The following is a 12,704-nucleotide window of genomic DNA, read 5'->3' on the forward strand; positions in this document are numbered from 1 at the left end:
CGCATGGCGGGCACATCCTGCCCGGGTGTGCGAGCAGCTGTGCGCTGCACGGCGGCGGGGATCTTTGCCTGCGCGGCAGCGGCAGCGAAGCGGCATGGGTGTATCAAGTTTCCTAGCCTGGGACTCGGAATGAATGACGGAGGGTGACCGAGGCCAGTAGTTACTGAGAGCGTGTGGTGGCGGAGGCGGCCGTCCTCCTAGTGGAGACTGCATCACTTCTTTCTTTCCTGTTTTGCACTACTTTTATAACAATAAAAGACGTGTATATAATGTGTAAGATTTCTTCGCATGCTCGTAGAATTGCAGGCCTCTTATTTTTTACCAACGCACAAACAGAGAAAGGTGTACATTAATCAATATTAGTTTATTCGAATTTTTGTTCTGTCCAGAGTGAGCAGTTATTGTTCCCCTCTAAGTAAGGAGACTGATGACTTGTACATGTATGTGCTGGCTGTATAGCTGGCTGATATGAGGCTGAAAATAAGCCAATGAAAATAATAAAACTGTTGTAAAAATTCCATTTATTACCCAGGACAGAGCCAGTTTACTAAACTACATCCCTGTATCACTGGACGGATGATGGGTTCCATTCGTGTACATGTACTGAAGCTTATTTAAAACTTTTTTTTTATGCAGATGTAGAGTATATTCTAAAATAAAGAAGCAAATGTATTGACTAAGATTGGCTTAACTTTTTTTGTTATACTCCCTGTTCCCTACTTGCATTAAATACTAATTATTCACATACACAACCTAAATATGTTAATTGCATCTCTAAATGAATTTAAAATTGTATTTCCAGTGCTATGTTACAAGGCGCTGGATATAAAGGGGTAATTTGTTAGTGAGGACTAGCTAACATATGCAAAACTGCTAAAAATGGGTCTAGTAAATATACCTTACCCAATATGTTTTTAGTTACTTCAGCTGTTAAACAGAGTGAGAATAGTCTGTCAAGATGTATGTATACCAATTTAAAGGTCAATCCCTGTTTAAACTAAAGTATTTGACAATATACATTAATGGTTACTAGCAACCGGCTCTATGTTACCAGAATGGTATAGATTTTATTCTCTGTGCATTTTTTCCCATTTGCTGAAGTAATAGGCCCTGTAATTAGTTCTCTCTTTCTCTCTACATATATATGTAACATTAGGTGGTGTAGCACATAGTACATTTTATTGTTTGGTAAAGGCTTGCCCTTGAATAAGTCCTAAGTAACATTACAGTATACTTATGATTACAATATATGTGTGCATATGACAAACAGATAGGGTTAACAGCTTTGCTTTTCACGTCATGAAATACTTATGTTCAGTGATAATATACACTTAATCTTCAGGCACAATATCACTTTCAAATTTTTCATGCTCAGAAAGGCTAATAGTTTGTATATATCTTAATGTACTTAAAAGGACACTGCCATGCAGCATGTGCACAAACAAACAAAAACCGCCTTTGCTTAGATTTAAAAATTCCCCAACACTCTTTTCAACGTCTCACTGTGACATTGTACTAGTGCATGAGAACCAGACACTGATACCAGCGGGTCAGTTTTCATTGTCCAAGTTGAGTAAAGTGAAGAAAGTAAACAGTTTAAATGTTAAAATGTATTTTAAAGTTCATCAGTGCTTCCAGTGCTAATTTAAACTGGAAATTAGAAGAAGGTTTCTAACCATGAAAGGAGTGAGATTCTGGAACAGCCTTCCAATAGGAGCAGTCGGGGACCAGGGCAGACAACCCAATTTGTTTGAAAGATGGAGTCTGATAAGTTTATGAACAAGCTTGTATGACTGGTATAGCAGGGCACTAGAAGGTCCCTTCCAGTCCTATGTTCCTAATAAATCAAAGTATTTATTAATGACATAACTGAGGAGACCTTGAAAAACATAACTGGCTTTTTAACCTAACTCTCCCTTTAGTAGTAACATTGCTAATCAGTCTGTTTTACTAGTCTATTCTATCTCCTTCCCAATAGGGTTGTGCATGGAAAAATATCAGGGGTAATGAGAAGTATATAAGGGATTCCTAACTTCTCAGGTGGTAAGGCTCTCTATTAGTGAACAAAGCCCGATAAACATGAGGTAAAAGATGCCTTGCCTTGGGATTGTTTTAAATTTTGTACTCCTGGAAGTTTTGGAGGAAGAACTTGTTCTGCTTTATTATTTAGTTTTGTATCAGAGTCTTGCCAGATAAACCATCTTAAGGCTACAACGCTATCTGTGTTTAAAATTGCTTATTAAAAAGACAGGCCCTGTTATTTTAAGTTTAACTATCTAATTCTGAATTAGTTGTAATCTCTCACAGTAAAGATTTAGTGTATACTCAATTTATAGTGCTGATCAAAACTACAAATCCAATAGTAGAAAATATCCATTAGTAAATTGATAGTATAGTCTCATCTTGAATATTACATTCAATTTTGGACACATCTAAAAAATATAACAGAAATAGAAAAGGTTCAGAGGGAGAACAATGAAAATTAATAGAGGTATTTGGGAGTAGAAAGTTTCCATATGAGAAAACCTTAAAGCTTAAGGTGATATACGAGTATATAATATAAAGGACTGTAGAGAAGCCATTCAAGTTCTTCTGTTTACTTATTCATATGATTTAAGTAAAAGAGCACCCTTGATGAAATAAAAAGTCTTTGAATTTAAAAATAGATAATAAATATTTTTCCAATGCAAAGTCGAAAAAGTATGGAATTCGTTGCTGTCATGTTATTGAAGAAAACAACTTAGTTTAAAAATATGTTTTAAAATGACATATAAATCATAACATCTGAAATTTCAGTAGCAAGGATACAATTTAGATTGGATATTAGGAAAAACTTTTTCACTAAGAGGGTGGTGAAACACTGGAATGCGTTACCTAGGGAGGTGGTGGAATCTCCTTCCTTAGAGGTTTTTAAGGTCAGGCTTGACAAAGCCCTGGCTGGGATGATTTAACTGGGAATTGGTCCTGCTTCGAGCAGGGGGTTGGACTAGATGACCTTCTGGGGTCCCTTCCAACCCTGATATTCTATGATTCTATGATTCTAATTACAAAGTCCACCACTCTGAGTCTTCATGCCATAAACTGATTGGGAAGAAATCTCCCTTAATGGTACCGAGTTGCACAATTAGCTGTATTACTGGGCATTGTATCGCCCTTTGAAGCATTAAGCATTTGTAAGTGCTGGAGATTAGATACTGGACTAGATAAACCATTAGTTTGGGCCAATAAAGCAATTTTGATTTCAGATTAAATCATGCTTACAGACAGGATCTGCCTTTAAGAAGTTTCTCCCTCAAAGCTGCAGTCTAACAACGGAGTGAATGGAGTGTTCTCCAAGGATATGACTTACAAGAAAAGGCAAGTTTAAAAAAAAACCTACAAAATTTGTATTTAACCAGAAGAGGTACAATTTGTGAAGTAGTAGTATTTTTTAACTCACCTCTGATGATAGGAAAATAAACCAAGTAAACTATTTCAGATATTGGTAGAGTAATAATTAAGTCTTAAAGCCCTTTGCATACTTTACAATCTGGTTACAACTCTATATATATGCTGTCTACCAACTACTACAAGGCATTGTTCATGGAATATGTCAGTTGTATGAGAGAGTTGTATGTACACCACTGTGGTTTAAGTGCTAAATCATACGTTTCTGCATATAAAGCCACAAAAGGGCAAAAGTTAGCTGGAGAAGTCATGGCTTCATCTTAGCAGGGGGCTGATTTAACATCCTATGGAGGATACTGGGGATATGGTGGCCAAAGGGCATTACGGCCATGGGCTGCAGTCCTGGATGGATGAAATTTTGTGTTGGATTAAATGTACATTTCATAAAGCATATTGTATAGTTCTGTCAAGTGTGCACAATGAGCCCCTGGCTGGTAAAGTGTTGGGATGGCAAAGGTGCATGCCAGTCTGCACACAGGAAAGTAATTGGGAATGGAAGAGTATAGGACTCTCATAAAATGCTGAATGCAAGTACTTAGGTTAATACAATGTGAAGAGCAAAACTATGCTTCCTGGGAGGCAGAGGTACACTGGAGGAGGCAGCACACTACCCAAGTGGTGGTGGCTGGTGGCATTATATGCCTTTACCAGCAGCGGTGGGAACATTTTGAGAAATGTTTTTTTCTGTGCCTTTGAAAAACTGCTCTGCTGTTATGTCCTGCCCCATGCAGACGAATCCCTCTGTAAAGCCATTAGCTCTGCCTGCATTGCTAGCTGGTCCCTGCCTCTCATTTCCCTGCAGTTATATAATGGCTACCTTCTTTGTTGGGTGTGCATGGGGAAAAGGGCTTCTTGGGCCATCTCCCCGATCTGGTGCACCTGCACAACATAGCCATAATTTGGGCCTAAGGTTGCAAATGCAACAACACAGAAGTCAAGAAGTAGCCCAGTTAAGGTTCTTACAGTATCAGCTGCTGCATACATATTACTTCTGATTATTACTTTGGATGTCAGGTGTTTACCTTCCTATATAATATGTGCGATGTGAAAGAGTTGATGTTGTTATGGGAGATTTAACTTTTTATGTGTTTACATTTGCAGCATTCATTTTACATTAGCATAGGTTTTTTATAGTTAATTTCCATCTGATTTTTCTCCCTGCTTTTAAAGATACAGGCAAAATCTAAATAACACTTATGTTCATGGCAGCTACGGGTCAATTGTATTTCCGTAACCATTGAATAAACCGTGTATTTATTTCACAGCTTTGATCTCTTTGCCGGCACTCTGCCCACCACTCCATTTCCACTGGGACTACTTCTAACATCCCCAACTCCAGAGAAGCCTTCAACAGCTGCCTGTCTTTATAAGAAGAACATGGTACAATAAGTTTTCTTCTTCCCTACCAAATACCGATCAAGGAAAGAAGGGCCTAAACATTATACTTTCTATGTCCAGTTCTGGCATAGAGACAGATTAATGATCTGAAACCAATATCTTGACACTAACCTTGATTAGAAACACTGAGGCATCCCACAGGAAAATCTGACATCCATTGGGCCAGATGTGGCTCTCCCCATAGCTGTGTCGAATGAAGGGCTCATCTCAATGGCACCCTCATGCCTTCCACACCCTGCAGAGGGTGCTCCATGCTGTACAAGGTCCATGCAGGGTCAAAGGATGGAGATTAGGTAGAGCTGGGCAGGACTATCATTGACTCATCTCCTTCCCAATAGACCTAGCTTGTGAAAGCAAATATAGCTTGAGGTGGTATTACCTTTTCTACATAGGCCCCACTCCAGGGGCTGCTGCAGCCAGGTGAATCCCTGGTAGCTTGGCTTCAATGGAAACTGGATCTCCACCATGGGCCAGAGCTGGTGCCAAGACACAAGGCTTCCATTGAAATGGGCCTGGCCACTCAAGTGGGGATCTGGTAGGTTTGAGGAAGGGCTCTGCACCCTATTCCATAGGCAAAGAGGGACAGTAAAAACCTATCTTCCTCCCCACTGATGAGATAATTGGGGCTAGTGGGAAATGATTCTGTGAGAAGATCCTTGCAGAGATTTCCTCCCATAGAGCCCTTTCCTACAGATTTTAACATTACATCATTTATATTTGGCCAGCAGTATGGTTGGTGCTCTAAAGCTTAGTGGCTTAGCCAAAGTATACAGCCCATGTCGCATAGGGCTTATTTATCTAAGAAGATAACATATAGACAAAAAATAGGAGGTGAGATATAACAGACCATAAATCTGGGCAGAGTGCAAGTAAAGAGGTCAATACGGCAAAATTAATCACAATTGGTCACATGGATTTTTGGCGGGGGTTTTTGGTCATTTGTTTGTCACTTTGAAAAATTAGAAATGTCCAAACATACTAGTGTCAAATTTGTAAAGTAATTCATTTTCGGACTGAGGCCTGGTATGCCAAGTTTAGGTCCAAATTAATCGTATTAATCAAGTTACAAACCCCTTTAGAAAAGGCATTTGCAAAAATGACTTTGCTTTGCAATTACTCAGTTTGTTGTTACTACCTGTCTGCGAGAATCCATGCTCTTTAAAAAGAAAGTCCCCCCTCACACAAGTTCAAACTTATCTGCCCGAGTGTAATGGAGTGAGAAAAACACCTTTTAGTTCTGGGCTTTTGTGTTGTGCTTGCTCGCTGCAGGAATAGATGGTATATAAAAACCTTCGAGAGATTAGAGATAAAGCAGGTGGTGCCTCTGTATTAAAATCACCAGCCATTAAATGAGCTTGTCTAGTGAAGTCTGTAGGATCTGTCATAGTATTAATTAAACAGTGTTGGATCTTTTTATTAGGATTATCTACATACAAATAATTCTAAAATAATTCTTCCTTTCCGCCCCCCACCCCCTCTGTAATTGCTCAGGGCTATTTTGCAGTAGCATCTTCATGTTAAAAGCTGGGTATATTGCACATTGCTTATGCCCTACGGTCCTAGAACTGGTACCTATGACAATTTGAGCAGACCAGCCTGTTTATTAAAAGTTTCCCACTTGTAAACTGTATTTAGGTTGAGAAAACGGGCAATGTATCTAATGTAATAATTCACAGTAATCCACAGTTTTGCATGTCATCAGGTCCACCCCTCTTGCTGACCTACCTGCTGCTGCAGGGGAGGGAGTCTGTGAGGAGGAATGCTGTGTGAAGATTTCCTCCTTGAATTTCTTCCACATCATTCTGTGGGGGGAGGGGTGGATAGGGAGGAATTTAACCCTTCCCCCAGCCTTTGCCCTGCAATGCTGAGTTCTGCCCCAGGACTCACAGGAGGCTGGGGCTGTCTATGCAGAGGCCCTAACTCCTCCCCCGGCACTGCTGTTTAAGGATGCTCCTTAAAGTGAAAGGGTCCGGCAGAAAAGGTAATACAAGTTAGGGCCTGTCCCCACCCAGTCATAGTCTGCCCATTGCTGGCCAGGCCTGCCCAGTTCCTCCCACCCTAATCCCAGTCCTGAAAAGAATCTTAACTGGGGTCCAAGAAATGAAGAGAGAAGGTGATATGACAGTGCACGACCTCCTCTCCCTTTCGTCCCCCACGCAGAAGGGGTTGAGATCCATGCATGAAAGATCCCCACATTACTCAGATATGGACGAAACACTCTTGGCCCGAGTTGTTGGCATGCCGCTGATTGCTGTTTTAGCTAAGTGTCTGGAGAATGATAAGACCTGCCAAATCTGCTGCTTTTCTGGGCACTGCACTGGTGGGGACTGTGTAAAAACAAAGATTAGGTACCTTAGATAAAATACTACCTTTTAGCCCTTCTTTCTGATCTAGGGGGAAACCTGACCAGTCTACTGCTTTTGTTGGTTCTTGGCTCAGTGGGGAAGAAGGGGAGCTATTATCTGAAAGCTGAGAGTGGTTTTTGCATGTGCAGAACTATAGCTCTGGCTCTAAAATATTTAAGAGTAATCTTCTGTTCCCCTTGCTTTTCTCATAATGTAGATTATCCAAATCCAGATTCCCAAGAGACTCTAACAAGGCATTTATTCTAAGAAAACATTTTCTTTTTTCTATTTTTAATATCCATGTTTCTCAGATTTCCTATTTCATCCTAGTCAAGTTTGAAATTGGCCTCTGAAGGCTTGTCTTCATGAAAAGGGGAATAGAAATATTATTGGAAATGTATTTATTTCCTCAACTCGCATGTATGGCACCTAGGATAAGCAATCTAGATACCCCCCAAATGCATGTAGTTATCTCCCCACACTGGCACCTTATTATTGTATAACTTTAAAATGGGAATGCACATGCTTATAATGGGTTCTGCCTGAATTTATGCAAATATATGAACAATTAAGAAAATGGACAATCTACTGCTTTTTTGTTGGAGGATGTTGGCAGGTACAATATCATTCTGGGCTTTTCACATGTTAGTAACAAAAGTGGATGTTTAGAATGCTCTAGCTAAAAAAGGCCAACAAAGGCACTTACTCACCACTAGGTCCTACAGCTATATACAATCTACACAGGGTGAGACTAATACTGTCTTTATTTAGATTAAACTTCAATGAGAGTTTTGCCTGAGTAATGATCATAGGATCACATACAAGGTGGCTTATACCATCTGCCTCAACAGCTGCCTTCCCACTTGCGCTGCCATGATTTTCCTTAATGTTCTCCCTCTGCACCCCCATGAGGCCATTTTTCCCCTGGACTGTTTCCTTCCCAGTTCACTCCCCTTTCTCTTCAAACCCATTCACACCACCCTTCCTCCCCCAAAACTCCAGACCAGCTCCGGACCTGATTTCATTATCTGGCCATCTTTGAGTTTTGAATTGAATGGATAATAATGTTATGTGATGTGATTCCATGGTGCTTCCTTGTTTGAATACTACTACTTTTATTAACTTACTATTTTTATACGGGTGGGCTGATTTTTAATTTAAAGATGATAGCTGATCACCAATCAATACTTTGAAAAATGTCAGAGTGTATAATTAGCCCTGCTGAAAGCAGAGCCATCAATGCAGGAAGCTAGTGTATGTTGCTAAAGTACATTATATTCTTCTTTTGATGTGCCATCTAATTGCCGTTAGCATTAAGGGGAGTATTTCGCTCTCTCTCTCTCAAACAGCTCCCCTCCCACCCACGCACACACACACACACACACTGAAAGGAAAATATACCAGCAGTGAGCATGTATGGGGAGGAGGAGGAACAAGGTGGTTGTTAGAATGCTCTGCATGCATTTACAAAAAGCTAGTAAATTGCATTTGAGTGCAGAATACTGAAAACAAATGTGAATTTGAAAACAGTAAGAAATCAGGTTTTAACAAAGAAGAATGTGTAGTCTTTTCAGCTCTCACTAGCATCATTAGTACAATATTTAATAATGTATAAAAGGCTCTCTCAAATGTTTCCATAATGTGGACCACACCTTAGTAGAGGGGCTAAAAATTTCAGAAGTCCCTAAGAGACATAGGTGCCTACGTCTCAGTTTCAAAACTGAGTTAGGAACTCAGAATAAAAGTTTTTTAAATGCCTAAGGGACTTAGGAAGCTAAGTCCCATTTTTCAAAAGTTACCTGCTCCTAGGAGCACAAGTCCCATTGAAATCAATGGGAGTTAGGTATCTAAATACCCTTGAGTATCTGGGCCTAAGTAATTTTTGAAAATGGGACTTAGGCCCCTAAGTCACTTAGGTGCTTTTGAAAATTCTCCCCGGTGTCTTCTGGATACTCCCCTCTCCTTTGTATTCACATAACAATTGTTAATATACAAAAGTAGTATGAAGGAATTATTTATTTTCAGCTTCTTTTAATACAATTTAGCAGCTGGAAACAAGGAAGAGAAACCAGCACCATATGTCCAACCAGCTGTCCAGGGACTGCCAGCACCCTGTTCTGTAGGTAGACCACTTTGATTACCTTTGATGTTGGATAATGTAGTGCCTATGTGTGAAATTCTGTGTTAACATATATCTTGTGCAATTCCTTTGACTTCAGTGAGATTGAATGGGGTAGTCTGATCAGGGCAGAATTTGGTGTAGCTGTGTTTAAAGAGTAAGAATAAATGCAATAAGAGACCTATCCCAGCAATGCAATATGTCTTTTGTTTTATAGAGACATGGTGATGCGGTAATATCTTTTATTGGACCAATTTCTGCTGGTGAGAGAGACAAGCCTCTGAGCTTACACAGAGCTTTTCATTTTACTTGTCTTCTATTCATGCACATAAGGCCTTATCTCCACTTTCCTTTACAACCCTCTTTTGGGTGGCGTTATAAGGAGCAAGAGCGGACTGACTACCTTTGCCCAGGCCTTAAGGTAATAAAGATAGGTGGTCATGAGCAACAATGCCAAAGAAGGCAGAGCAAAGTTAATGCAGATGTAATACACTGAGAGGAATGCCCCAACTCCGCATTTTTCATGACTTCAGTCCACTTTTAGTTTTCCTTGCAAAAGAAATAAAGATGCACTTTTGAAGTCTTTCCCATTATTTGTAAGTGATTAGGACACACAAGTCTGTAAACCCCCTTGTGTTTCCACCAACAGAATCTATATGTTCTTTTGGAAGGGAGAGGGTGTCTTCCAAGACTATGTGCAGGGGCTATCACTTATTTTGGGGTCCCTTCAGTTCACTGCACTATTAGCATACAGTGTCCTTCAGCACATGGGGCATGCACTATTTTTAGCTGCCCTCCTTGTCACTCAATGGATTATCAAATAGATGGTGTTCTTAGAGAAAGATGGCTCTCATCCCTCATTGGACCAAAGTTAATCATGTCTGAGCTACAGCAGTTCTTCACTATTCTCTGAAGTGAGAGTCTTGAGGTTTCCTCAAATGTATATGACAGCATAGTACCTTGCCACCTCACCATCAGACATGCTTGTCTTAGGTACTCTGAAATACAAGAATTTTGCAAAAATGTTACATTTGATTTAATTAGTGGCAAAAAGAACTTGATCTGCTTTGCAACCTTCTAGTTCGTTAGGCTACTGATTCTGTTTCGGAGATGAGACTATATGTTCACATATACAGTGGAATTAAGTACTCAAACTATAGTTCAATATAGCATGATGATCTTTATTGTTTTATACCAATAATATGCTCATTTTGCATGTCTGTTCTTCCTTCTCCCAGATGATAGTATTTCTCCTCTTGCTTCATTTACACTCTAATCCTTTCTCTTCTTTTGCATGTTAACATGATTAGCTTTCTATCCAACCTGTAAATCACTGCTTTTGAAGTCTCGCAATTTTTACACACGATTCAAGCTATTATCATTGGGTTATATTTAATTTGAAAGGACACAGTGTTATTGTCTTTTCCTCCCTGCAGATGTTTCTTTAAAATTATAACATATTCAGTGCAATACCCCACTATGTTAATATTACAGGCTGACATTTTAATCACACACAAGTCAAAAAATTCAACGCTGTGGTTTCCACAGCAATCATAATTTGGCATCTATGCACACGTGTATTTTCTATCTTTGCAATGTTGTTACAAGAATTGGTTTAAGGCCATATCCTAAGGCCCCCCCTTCTATGGGAATAAGGAGATAATATACCTATGAGGGTTTATACAAGTCTGACCAGTCCTGAGAATGATCAGGCCACTGGGGACCACACATAATGCCTGAGAATGGTCAGATCATGGAGGGAGTTGCAGTGGGCTCTATGCCTACTCCTCCACCAAATGTTCAGTGGGCCAAGAAACTACCATAATACAATTTAGCTCACCAGACATCCACCCCCCAAATCCTTTGTGGTTTCTTTTCCTCCTCACCCCCAGTACATGACATATGGAGGTTACATCAGCCCCATAGAGCTGCTGGCAGTGGACAGAGAAGTAACAGTACAGGCCCCTGACAGAAGCAATGTGTGGTGGAATATTGGGGATCATCTCCCCTCCCCCGCTACTTGTAACACTGCCGAAGCCCTCACTCTGCTATCAGCAGATACAGGTCGTCTCTGGCCCCTGAACAGGACATTTCCCCTGATATTGGTATTCTAAGGGTCTGAGACTAGGCCATTGAATTGCTGTCACACTGTATGTGCTGCAAAGTCTTAACACCAAGGGAGAGTCACTAAGCAGCCAAAGAAGGAGTTGAGAGTTATGTTCAGGAGAGGGGAAATGGTGGGTGGTATTAAAGTAGTTTTACCACTTTTTCCCCCCCATGTTTTCCTAGCAGAGGGAAAGGAAGAGAAAATGAAACCTACAGGAACTCTAATTCTGATTATAGGAGCGGAGCATCATGGCAAGTACAGATTTACTGCTGATGGGTTGAAAAAACATGGTGACTAAATACAACAAGACTCAGGGAGTTTTAACTTACTACTCCATGTTATTTATTAAAGGGGCATTATTGATTTTAATTTTGGCAAAATGAAAAGATTGAAAGATTTAATTTGCAAAGTCTTGCCTGAACACAAGGGTTTTGTACATAGCCTTTGGTGGTGCAACAAGTACTCCTGAGCACTGTTTCCTCCCCCAAAGGAAGTGAAGTGCCTCCTAACCCTGTGGAAAGCTCAGCTGCCTCCCACCCTGCCCTGGCCAGGTTCTCACTGCTTCCCCCACCCAGGCCCCACTTCAAGTACTTCTCATCTCCCAGCCCTATGGAAAGGTTTGGAAGAGGACCTCAACCCCAGGGACAAGACTGCTCCTCTCCTCATCTTCTAGCTCTGTGGAAGGGTTGGGAGAAGTCCATGGCACTACACCAACTGCCCTCACCTCACTGATTTCTATTGCCTCCTCCCTCTAAGTCCTGTGGAAAGATCAGGGGAGACCCTCAGAACATGATCCTTCCTATCCCCTTCTCCTGTCTTTGTGGAAGGTTTGGGGAGGATTCATCCACCAGGCCCCTCCCTGGACTAATGGCTCCTTTTGGAGCCTGTGAATGGAGGCATCTTCCAGGGTTTGGGCTAGATGAGGCAGAATCCTCAGGTTTGCACCTCCTGTTTTCCTGCCTAGTGCAGGTGTTTGGGAGAAGCAGCAGATGAGAGCTGGGGGAGGACGAAGATGAGACCACAAATGGCGAATCTTCCTTCTTCCTATTCCCTGGGTCAGTTTCTACCCACAACCTTCTGGTAGCTGGTCCATTATTCTGGAGAAATGTAGCTTTCCTGGGAGGACATGATTTTGGGGGGGGGGGGGGGGAGAGAGAGAGAGAGAGAATCTCTCAGGGAGTGTGGTCTTCTTTTAATCTTTCTCTTTTCTCTGTATTCTCCCCATGCCCACTTATGAACCTTTCCCCACATCTGTCTCTCTCTTCTTATGCCCTCTTTCAATCTCTCT

Source organism: Natator depressus, chromosome 1, assembly GCF_965152275.1.
Source record: "Natator depressus isolate rNatDep1 chromosome 1, rNatDep2.hap1, whole genome shotgun sequence".
Taxonomy (NCBI): domain Eukaryota; kingdom Metazoa; phylum Chordata; order Testudines; family Cheloniidae; genus Natator; species Natator depressus.